General features: G+C 37.9%; 1 long non-coding RNA gene across 1 annotated transcript; it reads right to left on the bottom strand.

Annotated features, from left to right (window-relative positions):
* Positions 1 to 1,430: 1,430 nt before the first annotated feature.
* Positions 1,431 to 9,006, bottom strand: LOC134160656 (uncharacterized). Its single transcript, XR_009963650.1, has 3 exons — positions 8,799 to 9,006; positions 5,482 to 5,581; positions 1,431 to 1,495 (listed from the first exon to the last, which is right to left on the bottom strand). It is a non-coding gene; the product is annotated as an uncharacterized LOC134160656 (long non-coding RNA).
* Between the last annotated feature and the right edge of the window lie 15,342 nt (positions 9,007 to 24,348).

Genomic DNA, 24,348 nt, shown 5'->3' with positions numbered 1-24,348 from the left:
GAAGTCACACTTCCTCCTAGCCCTGTTTCAGGGTACTTTCACTTCTTCTCCCATGAGAAATGGCTTCACTACTTACTATGGTTTTATGCAGAATGAGCCAAATGAAAATAAATAAATAAATATATATGAAGTATAATAGATATTCAAATGCTATCTTCTGGCCCTTAAATCTGTTACTTTGTAATGGGGAAGACTGAAATCAGACAGTTGGCCCTACTAGGACCACCAGTGGAGACTGCAGAGCAGAAATGAAGAAAGTCCTTTATCTGCTTTTTCCATTTCTGAAGCTGCATTGGCCATCTTCCATCACATTAGTAACAGGAAAAAGTGACGTCATGTTGCACTTCCTCCACCCTTCTATTCCCAGTCTTCAGGGAGGATGCTCTGCTACTGGGAATTCACAAATCAGTTTTAGAAACCTGCCATCCCAAAGAGCTAAACCCCACACTTTTCTATTTTCACCTCATTTGTGTCTGGAAAAGGAGGACGATTCAGATACCCTCTATATCTAGAGATGTCTTCCATGCAGTGTGTCAAAAATTCTCAAGGGTCCCAATCCTCCTTGACACAAATAACTTCCATAGGTACAGAAGGAAACTGATGCACATTTTCTGTCTGTTCTACACAATTCTTGCAACAGCTGCTGTTTTTCAGTGGAAACAAAAAGCTATTAGGTGTCTCTTAGTAAAATAGACAGGGAAATCCCAGAGACAATCTTTAACAAGATACATTAGACAGTTAATCACGCTCTCTGAAAGCTATATAAGTAAATATATGCAGAACAACAGGCTGAACATTTGATCCTCACTCTGTGCATCTGCTTTTACACATTTTAGGGAAAACTTTAGGAAAAAAAACCAACCAATAAACCCAACTATGTGAGTCAGTCTTGAATCCTTTCTACCTTCCTAGGGCAGTACCCTGATTTCGGATCTGTTTTTACTCAGCTTTTGAGGATCCTAAAGAAATTACAATATTATAGTGCCACTGCACAATATGGAGTCAACACTGTGGCACCTAGTCCAGCCATGAGCATAACTAGTGGCAAGTCATTTGTAAACTTGGTGAACTCAGTTAACTGCTCTGACACAAGCTCTTTCTTTGCAGTCACACTTAGGACATGTTATTTCTAGTAGTGATGTGTTCTGAGACAAAGTTTTACATGAAGACATAAGTTTTTTGGCCCCATCTGAAACAGCTGGATGCACTTGACAAATAAAGTCTTCCTACTCCTGATTCAGGACAAGTGCCACCTACTGACAACAAGAACTGGCTTTATTGGCTTTGCTTTGTCAAGAATTCTGACCGATGCTGCTGCTGTTTCAGGCAGCTTTGCTTCAAGTCCAGATGGTGGAAATAGACCTTAAAAAAAAGAAGCTGCACTTAAAAAAATCTGGAATGGTACATGCCAGATTTTCATTAAAACCCACCTGCCCATGGTGTTACTGAAGAATTCCCTAGCACCACCAATCAACAGTCACTTTCCCAACCTTTTCTGCAAAAAAAAAATAAGCAAATTAGACAAAAAACCTCACCCTTTATGAACAGTCAAGTATGAAATTCAAAAGGTGAATTAGAAACAAGAAATCAAACAAAAGAGACAAAAATCAGTGGAAATAAGTCTAAACCTGGACAAAGACAACAAACCTATATATATATATATATAGGAAACTGAGTATTGCAGGATGAATAAAGATACCACTGCAGTGTAAAAAGTCAGTTGCATGGCTTCATCAAAAAGTCTTCTGGAAAAGATTTACTATAAATTACACCTCTTCTCTATACACAGGCTTCAGAAATGAAGTACAGGATTTCAAGAGACATTTTCTCTTTTTTTTTTTTTTTTTTGTCAGGTCTAGAGTCATTAAACAGAGATTAGCTGGATAAATAGAGGAAGTGATTTTTAAACTGTTTGCAAACTTAATGTGAAGAGCCCATCCTTGCAAATTATCACGTCTAATCAGAGATGCACGCTTCACTGCTCCAGTAATTGTACTAGTATTAGTCAAATTCTTGTTGTCTCCTCATTAACCATGAAAAGGAGACTCAAGATGTACTTCATTAGAGTATCCTGAATATAAATTGTTAGTGTAAGGGGGAAGAGATGTGTTACGTACTGTATATAGAAAGGGAAATATTAAGAACATAAAACATATTGAATCATTCGGGTGGTACACTGAATATATGACTTTCACAACCAAACCTCTCTTCTCTCTTTTCATTTTTACTGTCTCCATTCCCTCTTTTATTTGCAGTGAGACTACAGTACTTGAAAACATACTTTATAACCAATGCCATTAAAAAACAAAGAAAGAAATGTGGTGTATTTTGCAGCCGTTCCTATTTCCGCAGCCAGAATGCTATGGCTTAATCAGGAGCTGCGTCTTTAGTAGAGACATTAGGTAAATCATTGCCTACTGGATAACAAGTAAAGGTGATCTAACTCACATTAAATGTTGATCAAATCAAAAGGTTTGTTCCTTTGATCATCAAAGGAATTAAATACACACTCCTGCCTTTCTTTATTCGACAATGCTCTTAAGTTCATGCCTCTAAATCAAGAGAATTTAAATACATGCCTAACATATGAAGCATGTGCTTAAGGGAATTGAGGTTTGAAAAAACCAGCTTGAATTGTATTTCCAAGTTCAACTGGGTCTATTACAAGGGTAGAAGTAAAAACATTTCCAAGAATTTCAATAGAAGCAGAGGCAAAGCAAATTTTCATATTTACTTTTTTTCATAACTTTTTTTTTTGTGTGAATCTGAGTCTGAAATATTTGTGTTACTCAACAACAGTTAAGGAAAGCTGCAAATGAACTAGGTAGGACACCAAAATGCTACCAAAGAATGCTGTCTGCTCTCTACTTTATCACAGAATAAAAAGAACCAAACAGGAAATACCATGCAAAACTGTGCCCTTTCATCCTTGAACTACAACACCAAATCATCATGAAATCAGATGTGTGAAAATGAAAACCTAAGCCAAGTCTGGTCTAGTACTCCTTTGTGTGGAAGTCTTGGCATAAAGGCAGTGAGAAACTCAATAGGGCAGTCAAGTCCATAATGTATTGTCCAGGAACTCTCTTTAAAGCAAGTAAATGAACTGTATTTCTAGGCCTGAGGTTTGCTCCCCATCCAGTTGCATCCTCTCAGAACACAGCAATATCCTCACTCAACTTCAGCTCTATACCTCAGTACAAGACTAGAATCTTCAGTTAATTATTATTTACTGCAATTTTACCAGTATGCAGGTGCTCGTCATGGAAAGGAACCCATTTTCTTGGTCAAGATATCCTGGCCAAAAAAATAATAATTCTGAAATGCTTCCTGGTGCCTCTTTGAACAATATTAAAACACTTCAGCAACCTTTCATACAGAATTAATTAACATGAAAACCAGCCTTCACAATGCAGCAGAGCCCTAAAGTGGTTTCTGGAATTTAATTAGTCTAACCTTCTTTTCTCTACATTGGTACCACTCTATGAGAAGTGCAGATCATTATTAATTCCTTTGGTGTTCACTATAATAACATTAATCATGATGAACTCTTTTGGTAGTAAAGTGTATGTAATATGTAATTCTGTAATAATTTAGCATTAACTTGAAATTAATTTATAAAATACACTATTTGTCACCACACACTGAACATTTATAATATTCCTCATCATCATTAGTATGAGGATAACTTGCATTAAAAAATACACTGGGTACAGATTTAGAGATATCATAAATACATTTGGGAAGTTGAGTGAGAGATGTTAGTGATTATTTATTTATCAACTTTTCCTTTAAAAACTATAGTAGGGTCATTTTAAGAAGTAATAAAAATTACCTGTTGTGAAAAACACCAGCATCCTTTGGTTCAGCACTCATTGAAAAACCTGATTATTTGAAGCAAGAAAACTGTTTCCCAATTTCTTTGGTTTCTCTGGAATTTAAAATAAATCCAGAACTTGTGTATTGCTTGTAAATAATGAACTGTGCACCAGAGAACTTCACCTGATTATCAAGTTTCTCTCCCTATCAGACTAGCCTAAAAGACATTAAATTTTATCCCATCTCCTTAGACAGGGATCTCTATGATTGCATGAAAAATGCTGCACAATCCAATAGATGAGCCCTAGAGCTTGCAAAAAGAAACAAAAAAAATAGAGAGGAAGATACAGAATTAAAGTGCTTGTCAAGTGACGTATCTTGCTGCTACAAATGGCAAAGTGATTAAGTTTAAGATGCTATCAGACACTCAATGTATACAAACATCCTCAGTGAGTGATACTAATGGAAAAACAGTTTTGTCCTTTCCACAAATGATTTGTTTTTATCACTGGACAATGCAAAATCTCTGTACTAAAATTTCACAAAGGATTCATTTGGATTCCTTTCTTATGTATTTCTAAGGTGCCAATCACTATATTATCTACACACATTAACAGAGTAGCTGGCTTTTGCTAAATATAGACTCCAAAAGAATTCAAGATCAAAACACTTTCTTACCCAGCCACAGAAAGCCCTTCTCAGGGCTGGGAAAGGCTTCTCATCACAGCTCTGAGGAGCATTCTGGGACAGAGTCTAGATGCAAGGGACACTTGCATTCCGTTTGCAGGGCCCAGAAGCTGACTGGAACACATTTACTCACACAACCTACAGCTATGTATACATTCTGATATTACTTACATTATAGTCTTTGGACTATGTTATAGCTGATATAAACTGTGTGTGCCAGTGAAGCAACAGAACATGCAAGCATATGCTGAGTGGGAATGAATTTAAGTGCGTGTTTATACACTTGGCTGAATCAGGCCCCTCATCACCTGGGCAGATCTTCAGTGTATTTTATATCAGAATTACCTCAGTAGAGTTGCCTCCCTTTTAAATTGGTTTGAGAAAAGAGCAAGAATTATGTCCCATAAATTTTAGGTGTATTGACATGTCTTTCCCACCATAAATGAAAAATACTGGGCATGTCTTTTTCTTTATGTAATTACTTTTCCATAATACTATATATTGGTTGTGAAAAATGGTTATTTAAACAATTTCTTCTAGCCTAATATTTAAAACTGTATTTTGCTCTTAAAAATTTATTAACTTCATTTACTCAAAAGGAGACTCCACTTTGGAAAAAGTCAAGGATCCTTTGTCTTATCTGTTTCCTGCAATGATTTAATGAGGGATAAAAATAGACAAGAATGATCAGATCTTCTCCTGGTATAAATTGTTAGCTGCAGACCTTGGATCATAAATATCTTCCTCTTTTATATTATTATTAATGATAATTACAAAGGACCCTCTAAGAAGTTACTTCTTAAAGAAGTATCAGCCATGATCTTGTGGTTCAGCCCGCACCAAGCTTTGTATTTAAAATGTACATGCAGCTATTTAGTTACATACAGTGAATTCAGTATATTTCTCCCCAAATCATAATATTATTTCTTGAATACAGATTTTTTAGTAGTGCATATTCATACCCAAAGGACTTACATTTAGGAAGTCTTCTCAGGCCTGCTGTTTCAAGTAGGAACGTGGCTGAATTCCATTTGTGTTCGGCGTCAGTTGTAATCCAGTGATAATTCACCATGTGCTGAAAACAAAGAAAAGACTTATAGCTTGGAAAAATGATATTCTTCTCCTTGTATATTTGATATTAAAATAAGTGTTTTCCTAGTTATACTGAAGAGCTCTTACTCAATCTGCATTTCTCTGTGTGTTTCCCCCATCAGTACTGGAACTTAACCATCAGAATTGGAGAGGGACAAATTTCAATTAGTCTGGCCCTTGTTATGAGAGCTATCAGGGATCTTTCCTGAACAGCCGCAGCTCAGCACTGGCCTAATTCCAGCACTGCTTCTTATGCTTTTTCTTTTGCTTGGTCTGCTCTTTTCCTTAATCTCATTCCCCATTTTTCCATGCTCTTTTTTTTATCATTTTCCCCCTCACGATTTGCATCACTTTATATCCTCTCTTTCTCCTTCTCTTTCCTCCTGGATCCAGTATCAAGCCTTCAAACCTCAGCTTTATTTTTTTTTGCCTTTTTTTTTTTTTTTTTACCTCTTCCCTTCTATTTTTCTTTTCTCTTCAAGTTTTCCCCTTTGATGAAGGCCCCTCTAGCTCTATCAATCAGCATTTAAAAAGGAAACTCCATCAAATTTCCTCTCTGTACAAACTGAGACTTCCTTTAAAGAGACCATTTTTTATTGCAACTCAAAAAATGTTCCCACTGATACTACAACTTCACTCAACTCAAGGTCATAAAAAGTAGCTTATATATTTTAGTAGCCCAGTGATTTTAAGTGTTTATTCTCAACAGATGTGAACCTGTATTAAAATTTCCAGCACATGCCAGAAATTACAGGTCTTGTTCCAAAAAAATTATTAATCAAACAACTTCATGACACTGTCATTCCAGGAAAAGAGTATTTCTAGGTATTGTATCGGAGCCCCAGACAAGCAACATTTGAAGCATCTTTCATCCCAAGTGTTCTTTTTTATCCTTATGGAGATATCTTTGAGATGCAGTTGTTGGACAAAAGTATCCTGAGTTTAAATTTCAGTCAAGTATATGGGGTTAGATTCTTATAGATCAAATGATGTAGCATCTCTGACATTTCTGCAATAAACAGAAAGCTTGCAATTTCAAGGTGCAGTAGAAAACACCATATCACTTGCTTAAAAGAGTTACAGTTGTATAGTGTGTAAAGAGATGAAAATAGACAGGGTTTTTGTTCTGGAATTTTTTTAGGAAACATTCCTTGAAAGGCGTTATCAATAACTGGCTGTGATTTGAAGCATCCTTTTGTGTGTGGAATTGCACACAGAGAAAAAAAGTAAGTCAACTAATTGCATGCAGAAATTGGGCCAGGTAACTTTCATGCCACAGTCTCTTTACATAATATAGAACTCTTGTTTACACATGAGAAAAACAGGAAGCTTTCCAATTATTATATCAAATTCTTGGCTAGGGTGAATGAGTATAGCTCATTTATGCTTTGAAAGTGGAAGGAATTTACATGGCTAACATGTTATTTAATCACTGATTAATAACAAGAACCAGTGCAAGACATTATTCTCCCATCTAATTTGCCCCTGCAATTTATAGGTTTGCCCTCCAAAGTAGAGGCTAGTTAGTAGTTTTCTGCAGCTTCCACCTCTTGTCCATGCTTGGAAGTGGCAGACTATCCAGCACCTAAATTATTGTAGCTGGGGCAATTTACTCCAGCTAGAAAAAGAACTTGGATGCCTCCCACATTGCTGCAAGCTCCTTTCCTCCATTTCCTTATTGCACAGTAGTGGGACAACTAGGCTCTATTTTCTCCATTCAGGCATCAGTTTCTCTTCTCTGAGATCAAGGGGGTCAGTTGCAAGAGCATGCATGTGTAACACCCTGGCTTAGCACTAAAGAGGAATACTGTCCTTTGGGGAGCTCTATTTTATTGCTACCTGTGCCCAGGAGACACTTCCCACAGAAGAACAGTGTCCCACATCTGCTAGATAAGCTTGCTTGGGAAGCTGCATATTTTCTACTGGCAAGGTAAGTACCCTCACCAATAAATCTGCACATTATGATTTTGTAAACAGAGATTGCTCCTTGCTCTTAACTAACCTGTGTCTTCCTGAGCTCTTTTTGAGTCTTACATATACTAATTCATTAGCAGCATTTTCATGCACTCCCCATCTATTTATACATTCCCAGCTACACCTAAAGGAAACTCAGCATGTTGCTAGCTAATAATCACCTGGCTATCAGTGGCAGAGAGATGGGGGAGGAGAGTAACAGGGGTTTGCCCCAGCCTTGGCTCATCTTTTAATAATAAGCTAATTCAGATAGCGAACATACTAAAATTAGCAATGAAGCTGGAATACCAACGTGTAACAAAGATTAATGTGAGTCAGTGTGATGCCATCAATTCACCTCTCTAAAAAGCCACAATAGAACCAGGGGCTTAGAACCACTTGCAGTTCACTCATCCAAAACGCAAGCACAAAAGGTTCTGGATGCTACACAGGTCTCCAAGTAGCTGCTCTTGTAAATGGGAATCACAGACTGAAAGATAAGCTTCACCTATATATTAGTGAACCAGTAGTGTCACCCACAAACCCTACAAAGTTCATGGCAAGTCTATTCTAACCTAGATGATTCTATAGTACAATGAAGAAAATGTTAGCCTCTACCATCAGAAAAACACTGTTATGAAGGCTGGGGTTGATTCACCAAATCTAGTATTGCCTTACAGGAGAGAAAGCTGGCTATGCCCTTTCATTAGATTTGTCCATTGCATTAAAGGTTGTTAAATCAGTTTTGTCTAGATTTGTCAGGCTGCTTTTGAGGACGAAACTAAACCGCACTTTTCAGAACTGTTGCATTAAGTGAATTTTGCCACTTCCTGGGAAGCTTCAAGGAAATTGCCTTTATAGAAGAATGTTTTATTCTGCATTTTGGGTTCATATGAGATTACAAGATCTCAGCACACCTCTGTAAACTAAGCCCGAGTTCAGCTACAGTTGTGCTTTGCACAATTAAATATCCAAAGGTCTCTTTCCAGATCCTGATTTGCCTGGTAAATTCCAGCTCTCCCTCTCTTTGCCAGTATAGGTAAGCTACACACACACAATTCCAAATACCTGAACAGTGTTTCTGGAAATAAAAAGCTATTTTTATGCATTTACATCACTCTTGCTTTACACGCATACATAAAGAAAATCTTTCTGAAGAATTGTCAAAGATAACTGGGGGGGGGGGGGGGAAGCTGGGGTCAAATTCCATTTCTTTGATGTGTAGGAACAGGGCAGACAGAACTTACCAGAGCAGTTCTGACCAATGCACCAGCTAAAAATCATCAGATTTCCTTCTATCAAAACTTTTTTTTTATTCCAATGCATTGGAGCTTAGCTTCCATTCAAATTTCTTGCTTATGATCTGATATTTCTTGATGTTCTACCTATGTTCATGGCTCATGCCTCTCGGAATACGTTAAATTACAGCAGCAATATGGAAACTCCAGCCTTGTAAGGAAGGAACTACATAAATCAAGAAAAAGTACCAGAACTTATCAAGGAAGGCAAAAACTAATCTGAAATTGATGCAAGCCAGCTCCCTGGGATAAAACATTAAAGGTTTTCAGAATTTTATCCCTCACTATAAAAAAAAAAACCCACCAAAAGTGTAGAAAGAGTTTAGCTAGTCTTCTTTTCTCATTATTTCCCAAGCTCCTACTTACCTGAATCCTAAATAAAGCTATGGAGAACTTTCCTTTCTGTTTCACTGTTTGTATTACCTCATGCACCTGGTCAGAGCAGGTGTCAAGAGTTCCCACTTCAGCACTGGTGTGACTACTTACATAAGGCTTAAGCAAGGAGCTTGTGTAAGGGTAGGTGTGTTAGTTCCATGGTAGTCCTGGATTTCTTTCTAGAGACAGTCTCATTGGGTTTAAGTAGTTCAGGTGTATTTCAGAAAAATCTGACATGGCAGGCAACTTGTCCAAACTTGCTGTGAACTCCTGACACAAGTGATTTACAAGAAATTAAAAAAAATCCTCCATAATTTCACACAGGTGCCCAAAGTATTGATAGATTCATTCTTTGTTTTGAAACAAGAAATTATGCAAGTGTTTCAAACATGTAGGGTGAAAACAGCCACTACCAAATCGTCTCCTAAAAACACAGTTCTCATCTTGCAGCCACTATTATTTTTTACAGGATAACAGCATTACCTGGAGTTTTCTAATCCAAAGGTTGAGCTGGATGTCAGAGAAAGGACTAAGGTAACTGACTCAGTGAAACTCATTTCAGTTCCTCGTTGTTTCTTTTAAATTGTACATTCCTAATCCCTTCCAGATGCTGCTGAGGATTTCCCAGCCCTTCAGTGCTGCAGATTCCCTTTCCCCTCTGCTATCCCCTGCCCTATCTGTCTTGGTGGCAGCTGTCACACAGCCCCATGGTGCTCTTCCCTTCCAAAGCTGCATGCTTCTTTCTGCACTCTGCAGCTAGTCTGAGAACCAATGTAGGAATAAACTGCAGTATATAAGAAATAATCTAAACTAGTGGGTGACAAAACTAATCTTGAAATCTTTAAATCCTCAGCCCTTTAAATTATTTTATATTGAGTATTTTTGAACAGAGAAGGGAAGATAAAGGAAGAAGTTTCCTTAATTTTGTTGCAGGCTTCTTTCTTCCAGTCCAATGCTTTAGACAAATTATTTCCCACAGCGCATATGAGATAAAAAAAAAACCAACAAACCCAACCAAACAAAAAATTCTGTAGTAAAATTATTATCACCAGCTGACTGATGAATTCACTCTGGAGAGGGCAACATGACACAGTTTACAACCAGTAGTCCAGATACTATCATCTGAATTGGAAAAACACAGTGTTGCCAACTGTTCATGTTAGAAAATGGAAAGTTGTGTTATTTTTCTTTTGCCTCCACACCTTTTTTTTCCCTCCAAATAGCCAAGAATTATTAGATCTTTTGTATGGTTTTCCTTATTGAAGTCTTTTTATGGGCTCATAAAGACAGACTTAATGAGGCAACACAAGTCCCACTGCATGGGAGCTCAGTATTTTCATTCCCAGCAGTCTAATTTTCCTATCAAAAAAAGGAAGATAGTAGAAAAGCTTTTTCAAGCATTCAAGTTCACCTTCAGAAAGTGCCTGAGCTTAAGCCCCATGTCAAAAACCCAGTTATTACATCATATCTGACAGGTCAAAAACTAATAACAGTAAGAAGTGCGATAACTTAGTAGCTAAGGTAATCATCCACAAGTCAGGAACATCCTGGCCTGTCTTCCCTTGCTCTCCTCAGCTGCATGCCCAGAACAACAGTCTAGAGCACTTCAAAACTTTTTATATAATTACCTCACGCTACTGTGAAAAAATACAATTTTCTATTTAAAGCACATAGGGACTTTCAGAAGCATCCGACAAGTCACCGAATTAAAGTGGTGAGGCTCAAGCCGGTACTCTAGCCGTTGTTCTGTTTTTCTGTCCTTGGATGAACCACTTAAATCCTACTGTCTCTCAGTTTCCCATCTGGCAAAAAAACTCTTCTGTAGACTATGTCACGCCAGGTTTGAGCCTTTTGTGAGGAAGGTACAGGCACAATGCTTAATTACATAATGTAAAAGAATTCCAGTTGCTTTCATGCTGTGAAGCACCTTTCTTAGGCCTGTCCTTGCTCAAAGTATCCAAAGTGTTTTTAGAATATGTGGAAGAAAGGTTGCCTCTAGTCCATCTTCTGTGAGATCATAATTATCTTACAGTATTTCTTAGCAGGAGATCTGTCAGTTGCAACTGTCTAATTCTAACCAATTGAATTATACAGGAAAAAAAAAAAAGGTCCTAGAGCAATTAAAATGAGATAAGATCTATTTGAGGGGCAGAAAAGGCTTAGTTTAAACAGCATAAAATTACATAAATAGCACAACATAGCATAAAGAAAAATTAACAAGTCCAAGATGTAATGGTCTGTGGGTTTATTCTAGGAGTCATAACACTAGATAACTCATGCCTACTGCAATCTTCGTGCCTTATTTTGTACTATTGTTTCAGTTTGTATGTAATATGACTGTGGATGTAAAACAAGTCACCAACTCACTCTTTCTAACCTTTCAGTTCTCAGGTCCTCATCTCAAAACTAGATAGAGTAGAACTAAAAAAGAGAAAGATGATTTAAGGGATGGAATGCTTTTTATACAAGTAATAACTACAGCTTTTTTGTCATGAAAGAAAGACAGCTGAGTGGATGTATGATAAAGATATTTAAAACGTGAGTGGAATGACGACAGTAAACAAAGAATCAATATTCATTGCTTTTTCCAACACAAGGACTATAGTGCGCTGAATGAAACTAGCAGGTAGAAGGTTTAAAAGAAAGAAAAGATACCACTTTGTCATGTAACAATAGTCGGCAGGGTGGTATTGGCACTAAAATTTACGTTTAATAAACTCATAGAAGACAAATCTGTGAGGAGCTGTTGAACAGAAAAGCAATACATTTAACCTCAGAAAGACTGAACTGCAAATTTTTGATGGCTGGGGGTGTATTTGCTTGTCCCTTTCTTATGAACTTCCATGGGATCTAATGGTATCATAAGTGACAACTGAAAATCCTATCTAGTCTTGTCTAGTATACTGGCTCAGAATGGCTATTCTCAGGTCTCAGTTTCTGAGGTTTCAACATGTGAAGTCATTTGACCACCATAGAGTCAGGGGTGATGGATCATATTTGTTACTGACTTCAGAGGGAGCCTTTTGCACAAGTGCGGAGCCTTGTTTTGAGCTGCAGTTCAGCACTGTGGCCCAGCCTTCCAGTGCTCTCCATCCCATTTGTCTGCTGCGCTGCATCTAGCACAAGAACCCCTGAAGGGAGAGATGCTACAAACTGTCTGGCAAATGCCCTGAGGTATGACTGTATCACCAAAGGAATGCAAGACCAGTCAAATATAAAACTGAAGCAGAAGCTCTGAGATTCAACAGAAGTGCTGTCTATGGGCAGAAATAGGGTTTGAGTCAGAAGGATGAGCAATGAAACTGCATACCCAAGTGACTGTATATAAAACATTTTATTAAAATGAATAAAAGTAGATGATCATGATAGACAATTATGCTCTGTTCCTCTCCTTATTGGGGAACACAGAAGCAAGTAACATATTCCTTAATATTTCCATGTCTAAAAATGTAACTAATGTTATTTGTTATCATGGTCCTTTTTGCTTTAATTCTTCCCACCCTTCTATATGTGGTCAAAAAAAAATATTGTATGTGTTCTAATAAACCTTTTGTTTAATCCTTGAAAATATATTATAAAATTTCACCCCTGTTGGCACAATGAGATTGGACAGACAGGTCACTGGGTGACAATGCTAGAAACAAGTCAGTATGAAATGGAGAGGGGGACATTGTGCTTTCTAGGAGAAAGATGAACTTGTGATAACATAATCAGTTCAGTGTGACTGTTTGGCTAAGTGGTACATTTAAATCAACTGTCTATCCTACAGCCAAATAATTTTCTGTTGTTTTTTTTTCTGCTGTGCTGTGTTGCCAAGTAAATCATACTACGGCATGTTGGTTCTCTTCACAAAATGTCTGACATCTGTGTCTGCATTAAAGATGCCAGCTTGATTTTTTGGGAATATGAAAAACCACAATAAATCCAGCAGTTCACGCCTTTGCTTGTTGAATGATGCTGTAACGTATAACTACAAGAATTTATAAAATACCCCAAATGAAGGAAGAAAAAAATAAAATAGAACCTCCTTGTACAGATTTAAAAAAAGCCTCACAACTTTATATCTTTGAGTTAGGCAGAAGATTATGAAGACTAATCAGAGGTCATATACTCCTTTTGTCATTACCTGGAATGGGAAACATCCTAATTAAAACTTCCAGAAGAATGCCTTTTGCAAGTTTTTAAAGTTCAGCAGACTTGGGATCTTATGAAGTGCTTAATAATGAAAAAAATTCTATGGAGAATTTTAAGTCAAGGAAGAAGAAACATGCCACTTCTTAATTAGTCTGTAGCCTGTTTCCCCATTGGGCAACCTTGTCTCTCAAAGCACTTCAAGTAAAGCAATCTGCAAGTGCCTTCTTCTGCATATTTGCATATTCACTGGATGGGTGCTTGATCTGGCAATTGAAAACCACTCAAATTCAAGAGACAAAGAGGAAGAAATCACCTGTCACCATTAAACATGGAGAGTAAACAGTAGACATTTTCATTTTATTACAGCCAGTAAACACAACCAGTAGCCTTTGATTCATCTGCAGTGTTTTGTTAAGATCTTCTCCACATACTGAAAGATGAATATTTTAAGCTCTTGCTATTGATTTCAGAGAGGAGCTGTCTTTTTAATCTGGAGAAACATACCTAAAGAAAATAACACAGATTCTATCTAGATATCTTCAAAGAAAAAAAGAGTTACGCAAACCATGAAAAATAGAAAAAAAAAAAGTGGAAAAATGGAGACAGAAAAAAAAGTACATTTCAGGAATGGGTGAGAAGTTAAGTCTAGAAAGACAAAACAAAAGGAAATATCTTCTGTGTGATTTTCTTGAAGCACCTATTTCCCACCTCTCCAAACACCTAAATAAATTACCAGATTATTTTATGTATTTTCCTTTTCTTGTGTAGTCTCTTCAACCCCTCACTCATGAACTAGAACCAATTGCAAACAGGAATCAACATAGATGAAGATTTGATAAGGCTTACTAGCTAAAACCAATCCAAATTAAAACAGTCATTTTTCATAATCAAAGTGAGATCTGACTAAATCCTCATGAGCTTAGTATCTTCTGCTCTGCTATTTAGCTTTCAGCCTTTTTTTTTCCATTTCTATTTTCTCTCTAACTTTTGTTTCTCTTATATATCCTTATTTTCCCTTGCTTTTTTCCCTTCATGTTCACCCTGAAAACATTAAGTAGAAATGGCAAAAGCCATAATCTGGAGTAACCATCATTAAAAGGAATTTAAGAACTATTAACTAATTCACTGGCAGTGGAACCAACAGCACACAACCATGGCAGACACTAAGAAACAGGAGACTTGTGCACTGTGGTGGTTCTCAGTTATTGATGGCAATCCAGTGAGGATTTTTCCATTTGATGGCTGTGTCTTGAGGATCATAGGGTCAGAGAATGGTTTGGGTTGGAACCCCCCTCTGTCACAGGCAGGGACACCTTCCAGTAAACCAGATTGCTCAAAGCCCTTCCAACCTGGCCTTGAACACTTCTAGGGATGGGGAAGCCACAAGTTCTCTGGACAGCCTGTTCCAGTGTCTCATCACCCTCGTGGTGAAGAATTTCCTCCTTTTACCTAACACAAATCTACCCTTTTTCAGTTTAAAGCCATGCAACCTTGTCCTGTCACTATATGCCCTTGTAAAAAGTCCCTCTCCAGGTTTCTTGAAGGCCCTCTTTAGGCTCTGGAAGCTGCTTTAAGGTCTCCCCTGAACCTTCTTCAGGCTGAACAACCTCTTCTCTGAGACTGTCGTGACACGAGAGGATAAATAAAAACTTTAGCATATAAAGAGAGTTTTCTTACATCTAAGATGAGATCCCCAGCTGCTATAAAGTGGGAATGCATCTTTGGTACATGATGACATGAAGCCTTACTACTTCTAAAGAAACAGGAATAATGACGTATATTCTTCAATGCCACCTGCTGGCACTTTATTTAATAGCGAATTCTTCAAAATAAATAAAGGTCTTATAAAAACAGGTGTCTGAAGACTCATAATGTTTAGCTTTCCATGTCTGGACATAGAGAAATATGAATCTAGATTGCTCATGACCACTGCTTCAATTCCCCCTGTTATCTTATGAGCTATCTGAGGGATGTCACAGATGTTTTTTTCAGTGGCAGGACTGAATGAACTATTTAAAGTGTTCATTTCATCCTAAGGAATCTAACTTCATGCTAGCAAGAATTTTATACACTAGCTATACATTAAAAATGTTTAACTGGTGAGCAACATGTCTGAGATACTAAAATTTACAGGAGATTTTCTAAATCTATTTGTACATACAAACAATGAAAGTACTAATAATTACAACTAATGTGCTTACAGTCAGTATTTCACACACAGACATTAACTAGAGCTTTTCCTTGCTCTTCCCTGCATCTGTAAGCACAGTGCACAGAACAAACTCTGAGAGTCCTGACAGACTGTGTAGAGAGGAGGAGTTGGTTGTGACGTTACAAAGCAGAGATATATTTGTAACAGGACCAAAAGCTGAAAAGTACAGAAAGACTTGTAAGAAGCTTAATGTGCAATAGAGCTTAATGCTAGGGGTGAAAGGGAGGGCACTGGGACAACTAGTACTTCTGATCTCTGCCTAGTCTCCCTTTAACATAATGATGAATGATCCTCAATGAATTCTACATTATGGACTCCTGATTATACTTAAATTATTTTGAAAGCTTAGACTTATGTTAAATTAACACTTTCTCATGATTTCTAGGATAAGGCTGTCCAGTGCTGTCAGAGACTTTAAATGAGCTTTTGCAGTATTTGGGGTTAGTCTTGTCCATATTCTGTAAGAAATTTATCAAGAAGCTATGCTGCTAAGATTGTTTTCATACTTCTACAGGAGAGGAGCAGCAAGGAGGTTACTTAATATAATTGGCACTTATTGTATTCACCCTTTTGTGTATTATTTTAATAATACACAGACATAATTCAGAAGACCTTTTTCAAACTAATCTGACTATAAATCAATGAAAATTATTAACCTATTAATATTTTAATTTTTACTGAAACACTTCAAGCACCATACATCAAAATCTGCATTCACTTACCATCATTCTTCTTTTCTTTTTTTTTTTTTTTTATAAAGTCAGCAGTTAATCCAGGAGGAGGATGTGGCCCCAGATCACAAGGGTTACAACCAGACTGAAATTGCTTAAATAGCACAAGAAGATTGGAATGGTTTGTGACATGTAGCATTGTCTTGCACCTTTTGTAGTCATTAATGTCAATACTTTTATACCAATGTCTACAAATGGCAGACACATCCATGATTCTATTCCCAGAAAACCCTATGATACGGGACTCCATTCTTAAAGATAATGCACAAAGAGATGGACTACAATTTATATCAGCTAAGAAAGAATAATGTGAGGTTCAGAACTACCCTATATTCATATCCTTTTAAGTTTAGTGAAAGCTTCTCATTTTTTATAATAGTGCCTCATAGCCATATTAATATATAAAAAAATTACTTGCATTTTTAAATTCTATTTGGGCTCTCTCTGCAAGACTCCCTTAACTTTGTGAAGATACATTGACTCTTTAATTTCCGGGCTGAATTCAGTATGAAACTAATGCACAAATCTTTTCAGCAAATGAGCAGGTTAAGAAGCCATAGATGTTCCCTAAGCCAAAATGCAGAGGTAATCAGTAAGGTCCAAAGAGAAAGAAGATGCAAAGAGAAAGAAATTGAAGATAAAGTCAAATGCTTGTCAGCCTATCAATGACCCCATGCTGAGTACATTTTATAAGCTCAACTCCTCCAATTAAAAAAAAACCAAAACAAACCAGACTGTATTTTCTGAATGCATCAGGTAGATTTCCTGTACTGTCACCAGTGCAGAAGTTCAGTTACAGAAGAAAGAGCACAGGCACTTGTTGTTGATTGGAAACACTGAAACATATTTATAGATCTGTATGATAGAGAAGACTGTCAAGCTTTGCTACAGTGTTCAATGATGATAGTCAGATTTTTTCCACCTGGGACCTGACTCTAGCTGTGATACAGATATTAAGTGAAAAATGAGGACTGAACAATCCTTGATCTGGCTATCTAATAAGCTCAAAGATAAAATCAATCAAAGTTCAAGCCATTGGAAAGTCAACTCCTATTTAGGAACCTCTAAAAAGGCATGAAGCTTTCCAGAGGGAGTGGGAAAGGATGTATCCTGCCATAAAGATATAACTGAAAATGAACTGGATCTGTTGAGTCTACCAGCAGAACCACCAAAGGAAAGTACCAGAGGTGACCACTGGTAGAAAGAGTGTATGATCTGGCACAGTGCTATAATGTCAGCAATTTGGCACAGCTTTATTTTGCTTCATCAAACACTCCTTGTGATGGCAAATTAATTGTTCCTGTAGAATTTGAAATAGGTAAACGGGAAAAAGAGGAAATACATGGCATTTCTCATGACTAAAGTGATAAAATCAATCTACTCTAAAAACATGCAGGCTGAAATCTGCCCTTAGTATAAATCCACAGGATTTAATTGCAGGATGAATTCAGGGTGAACATTGCTACCTAGTATCAGATTAGAATAAAGATTCTTAAAACCAGAGAGCACAAAAGCCTTATTTCATTTCATGAAGCCACACAGATTTACATGCTCCTACCATTTATTCTCTTCTCTTGATTAGCAAGTTTTTTTGTGTCATTTGATCATCTAAAATGTGTGCATCAATGTTTATATAAAGATGAAAAGGAAAGAAAGGTAAATAAAATGTAGGAGTGAAAAAACAGAGAAAGCATCAGGGAAAGTAAAACTAAACCAGTAAAGATGTGAAAAGTAGGCTGAGGCATTAGAATAGAAAAAAGAGCATGACTTTCTTCTGGGTCAGGTTTCACCTTCCCAATAGCCCAAGTCCCTCACAAATGGGTACTTCATTTTAGCTGGATTTTTTTTCTTTTCCCCTGCCAATACAGTTACATTGAAAATTTAAAGTCCATGAAAAGAACACTTGGACTCAATAGCAGCAAAGTCATTAACTGAAAAAAGTTACTCTGAAATGAGTTGAATCATTCACAAACAGCTTGACGATCCTTTGGTCTTGGTCGAAATTACTATTATTTTTAACAAGCCAGTAAACTGTTGTGACGTGTACATTTCTCTCTGATGACAGTGAATGAGGAAAGATTCAAGGCTTTTCCTTTGTGAGAATCAAAATGACAAAATCACTCAGACAAGATAAAAAAAAAATCAGTAAAGTAATAAGGTTACCAGGAACATGACAAGCCCAGAGGGTTATTCTGTTGCAGCACCATGAACCTTGGGGAAAAGTACCCCTGCCCTGTGATCAGGAAAATGATAGGCACTATTGCCAGAAGTGCTCACTATCTGGATGAAGCCCTTTCTCACTAACGTTAGTTCAACTTGCAGTAGGATTAAGTTTTTGAGACTTCTAAACCAGAAACTGTAATACTGGAGTTTAAAAAAGGAATAACTAAATAAATAAATAAATAAGGCTGGTGGGGTGCACTGAGAGAAACACAGCTTGAAGGCCCTTTGATTAATAAATGGCTTTCAAAATCTGCATCAACTTGTTCTAACAACCTAAAAGTTAGAATAGTTGGGTTAGAATTAACACCTTAATATTGTGATATTGAATAAAAATTACTATCCTAGAAAGAACCACTGCATCTCTATAGCATCACAGAAGTCTAACAGGAAAACAATTTTCAACATTTTCAAATTACTTAAGATATTGTTTGGGTTCATGAATATTAGAAAAATAATCCTGAAAGCAGGATTTACTAGTGTCCTGGGTTCAGCAGTAGCAGTCATTTTTCTCCTTCTTGGTAGCTGGTGCCGTGCTGTGTTTTTGACTTTCGGCCTGGGAATGGTGCTAATAGCACCAATGTTTTTAGTTACTGTTCAAATATTTGGCCTGGCCAAGGACTTTGTGAGTCTCATGCTCTGCCAGGGAGGAGGGGAAGCTGGGAGGAAACAGAGACAGGACACCTGACCCAATCAAGCCAAAGAGGTATTCCATACCACAGCACATCATGCCCAGGATGTAACTGAGAATTTCCTGGAAGGGCTAGTAGACTGAGGGGTTGGGCGAGGTATCGGTTGGTGCTTGGTCAGGTTGTGGGGGTGAGTTATCAGTTGGTGGGCAGTGAGGTGTTGTATTCTCTTCCCTTGTTACTTCCTTTATCATTATTATTATTGGTGGTAGCAGTGGTGATTTGTGTTATACCTTAGTTACTAAACTGTTCTTATCTCAACCCATGGGAGTTGCATTCTTTTCGATTCTCCTCTCCGTCCCTCCGGAGTAGGGGGAAAGCAAGAATGGGGGGGAGTGAGTGAATGAGCTGCCTGACTGGTTTTAAACCACGACAACTAGCCTAAAGACAATCTCTCAAAGAAGTGAAGGAATCCTCTATGCTTTATTAATTTAGGACAGACAGGAGAAAGCACTAGAAGGACAAACTTGAATTGCTAGTGAGTAGCACAAGATGAGCTAATATGTCTTTTCCACAAGCATGTGATTTAGCCAGATGGTGATAATTAAAAATATTCATCTGAGGGTGACTGATTACCAAGTAGAGCTACAAGTCTTTGCGAAAACTTGTCTCATGAACAGCCCTATTTTTTAAAACAAAGCCAGAGCCCAGTGAATGTACCTGTTCTGGGTTCAGCAGTAGCAGTCATTTTTTCTCCTTCTTAGTAGCTGGTGCAGTGCTGTGTTTTTAACTTTTGGCCTGGGAACAGCGCTGATAACACTGATGTTTTTAGTTGCTGCTCAGTAATGTTCACTCTGATCAAGGACTTTGTGAGTCTCATGCTCTGCCAGGGAGGAGGGGAAGCCATGAGGAAGCAGAGACAGGATGCCTGACCCAAACTAGCCAAAAAGAGGTATTCCATACCACAGCATGTCATGCCCACAGTAATGTAAACAGAGTTACCTGGAAGGGCTAGATCACTGCTGGGGTCAGGCTGTGTACTATCGGTCGGCGGGTTGTGAGTGGTTGTATTCTCTTCCCTTGTTATTTCCCTTATCATTATTATTACTGGTGGTAGCAGTAGTGGTTTGTGTTATACCTTAGTTATTGGACTGTTCTTATCTCAACCAGTGGGAGTTACATTCTTTCAATTCTCCTTCACATCCCCCAGGGAGAGGGGGGAAGAAAGAGTTGGGGGGAATAGACTGCATTGTTCTGATTTATGGCCTAGGCTTAAACCACGACAGTACCACATCAAAAAGTCAAATTAAAGTCACTGGAGATGAACTTTTTCCTTTTCTTGCAATGCTTCAAGTTTCTTTCCAGTATCCCTCTTCAGGAAAAGCTTTGGATCCTTGTTCCTGGGCTGTCTACTTGACATTACAAGTGAAACCTAGTTGGAAATTCTTGGCCAAAACACACAAAAAGCTCTTTATGAGCCCTAACAGGGGTTTCAGTACAATGATACATAACTATATATAAGCTGGATCATACTGGCTATCTCAGAGTCAATATACCACAGTCCTGTTGCTGAATGCATGGACCTCTCTGTTATATATTATATGCAGGATCATTTAGTAAGAGTAAGCACTGCACTTTGTGCCAGTGCAGTAGAACACCTCATAACAGTTTGGGTCCATGTGACATGAATTTTCTAGCTTAGATGTGACATGAAACCTTCACTGAATGTACCATTTCACAAGCTGAAATATTTTTGATGCTGTTGTTAAATCTGAATCACAAAGTTGATTTGCTGAAAGCAGTTGTTTTCAGTTTTCAGTCAGGCACACACACTTTGGTTGCCTACCAGCAAAGCCTGAATTCATTCGTTTTCAAGCATTTTGGCCTCTCATCTCCATTTCTGTGAGCAGACACCGTGTTCGGGTGAAGTCACGTGGTTTGAAGCAAAGCATAGAAGTGCTTTAAATTGATTTGTCTTTATTGTTTTCTATTGTTTAATATGTTGTTAGTACATGGGGCTACTCCTAGAGATTACCTAGGAGGTACATTTTCAATGCAGAAACACTGTATGCAGAGAAATTGCAACAGGTATAGCCATGTCATGTCTCAGGGGCACGACTTGCACCTGGTGTGTGCAGGCTCAGTGTGCTGTCCAAGCACCTCATGGACACACAAAAAGGTGCTGGGCGCTTCTGAACCAGCCAAACCTTCCTATTACATAAGTCAAACCACAACAGAAAGGCTATGGTTCTTGAAGCAAGACAAGGGAAGAATTTTTCAAGCAGCTGAGGAAAATCTCACTAGAAATAACTTGATGGAATTGGTAAAGGAGAAATTTCAGTCTAATATTGTGATGCTCTCATCAGTGTGTCACCAGGACTGGTGAGACTTGTTCAACTGTGTAATAATCATCCAGGAAAACAGATGAAGTTTTGTCATATGAAAAATGGAAGAATAATTTGACACATCACTCAAATGTATACTTTCTGAAACAGTTCTGCACCGGCAGGTGGATAGGACAAATCAGCTCTTTTCAAGACCTTGGGCCATCTCCTTATCAGTTGTATATTAGTATCTCTTCTATGAAATCATGTGAGAAATCCTACCTTACATCTGACAGCTTGACACTGAGTATCTGTGAGGCTTAATGTCTACCTAACAAAGCACCTCCACTGAAATCTCATAGGGATTTCATCTTTGCAATTGTGCGACATGAAAATTTCCAAAATGGTAATAGAAAACTCAGAGACACTGTAGGAATAAGTGATTATTTCCAACTAAGATATCTCTATGACTGTGCAAGAGACCTGATGCATGTGAAATCTCCATGTCAGCAGCGAAGACCACAGTCTAGTCCTTAATGGAGTTAGGAAGAGGGGGAATGTTTAATATAATTTGAAACATTCATTTTCTTAAATGCAAAGCACATTTCAGGAAAAAAAAAAAATGTTTCCTATTACAAAGTATGTTACCTGTGAGCTGAATTCTTTTCCCTTTAAGAGAAAAGACAGATCTGTGCAAAAGGAATTGATATCGGGATACTCATTACAGGGCAATTATACTCTATAGCAAATGGAGTTCTGGAACTTCCATGAAAATCTTCTGCCACTTTTCCACTGGTTATAGATCACATTTTCCAGGCTTAGGCATCAGAAGCCTGATAACTGAGTAATCCTTAAAGAGTTTGCCTTCATCTTTTGCAACCTGCAGGGAAAGGGCTTCTCTGAGATCCAAAAGCTCACTGATGGTAAATGGTTCAGGTGAGACCGTTTCCTCCAGCAGTTTTATCCTCACTGAAGTTAAACCCACTGCACTGAGTACTCATCTGCTGTTTGAAGGTGAAGGGAAGAAAGAAAAAAGAATAAAATGCAATCTTTCCCCAGCTCAATCCAAATGCCTTTTCTGTAGACCTTGGAAACTGATTGCAATTTCAGTCAAAAGAGCTTATCTAGTGGGGGCTAACTTTTGTTCACGAAGCATTCTGAGCAAGAGATACAGAAAGAGATACAAACCCCAGGAGGACAGAATCCAAGTGGGAGGCTCACTTCTTTCTGTCACTTGGTTTGCTCCAAAATGGGAGGGAGTAGTATGTTGCAGTCTGCTATCACAAAGGGCAGGATCCACCATCTTAAAACCTCACTTCACCTAGACTGTAAGAAATGAGACTGGAGCTCTCACCATTTTCCTGCTTGGGCACATGCTTGACACCTCAGCCAGGCATTTCACCACGTCATTTCATCAAAGCTTCCACATTCCCCACAACTCCAGACTCACACACACAAACACCCACAGAGTTTAGAAAATAATAGCAGTGTGCTGACAAAGGTTCATTGCAAAGCATGCTGTCATAGCAGCAAAGGCCTTTCTAAATCCACACAAATGTTTTCCATTAGATGGATCTAACTGATGATAGGAGGAAAAATTGACAGTAATGGACCCTAAGGTAAAAAGAAGAGATCATGGTCACACTATGTGATATTGCAGGAGAAAGGGATTACCCTCTGTTTGGGAATAACAAAATCTTTATGTATGTGGGTAAGTGGTTTTTTCCATCATTACGTTTGCACTTGAACATGGAAGGAACTAAACTGACATCTGTGGTCTTTGCATTGTACCCTTCTAACAGAAGGACATATGCAATAAGATACGTTTATTTTACTTGCCATTTATTTAGCACTTTAACTAGACATATTCCTAAAGAATAGCATTTACATTGTAGCAGCTGGTTAAAGGTTTTCCTCAGAAGTGACATACGAATCCTCACTTTATCCCAGCACTGAGATCTGTAGAGCTGCTGTAGTCAGGAGCTGTGCATGGCATGCCCGCGTTGAAGTGAGGAACACCTTAATCAGAGCCATGGGAGGCCTTTTCACCCTGCTGCTTATGTGAAGCAGAAAAGGGAGCTGGAACATGTGTCCTAACTGAAGGACCAAATGTAAGAATTTCAAATGCTTCTTTTCTTAGCGCCCTTGAGACAAATCTTAAGGGACAGCTTGGGATAGAATTAAAAAGCTCTACTATCAATCCAGAAAAAAAAAACAAAAAACCAAGAAAATAAGGTAAGACCAGTCCTCACAGGATACAGGATACTTGTCTGGCTGTACAGTGGGTCTGAGGCTGTGTGGTTAGTCCTTTACAATGTACATTCTGACAGGCATTTAGATGTATGCTATCCCAAAGCTATGGGAGATGACCTCTTGATATATTATAAATGGACCAAATAAATTTTTTTGTCATTCACTAACTCTCTAATATTTTCTCTATTTGATCTCCTCCACTTTCAATTATGAAAGCCTTTGAGATTTAAGTTGTTAGTCAGGCATGGGGGTGCTTCGTTTAAGGGCTTTTTGCAACGGTTTAATTAGCAATCAGAGACTTAGCTGCTTTACTCAGAGATAGTGTCAGAAGAAATAGTGATCCTTTGATATTTAAGTTTGGAGAAACAGATTTCTACTGATGTTTTATGGGCTGGTATAGGTCTGTTTGGTTGTTGGTTTTGTTTTTTTATTTCATTCTCAACACCACTATAGTAAGTATCTCAATTTTCTAGGTCTCTTCAAAATGGATATTTCTTATCTCCAAACTTAGATAAGCAGAACTCAAAATTTTCCCTATTACAACAACAAATTCATGAAGTCTTGAGGTCAGAGATGACCACGTGGTCATGTAATAAATTACTGTAGGAGACATTCACAGTC

The sequence above is a fragment of the Pezoporus occidentalis genome, unplaced genomic scaffold, assembly GCF_034315485.1.
Source record: "Pezoporus occidentalis ecotype Australia unplaced genomic scaffold, CSIRO_AGI_Poc_V1 ctg101, whole genome shotgun sequence".
NCBI classification, from domain to species: Eukaryota; Metazoa; Chordata; class Aves; order Psittaciformes; family Psittacidae; genus Pezoporus; species Pezoporus occidentalis.
The sequence above is the reverse complement of the archived record's forward strand: the minus strand, read 5'-3'. Positions and strand labels throughout refer to the sequence as shown.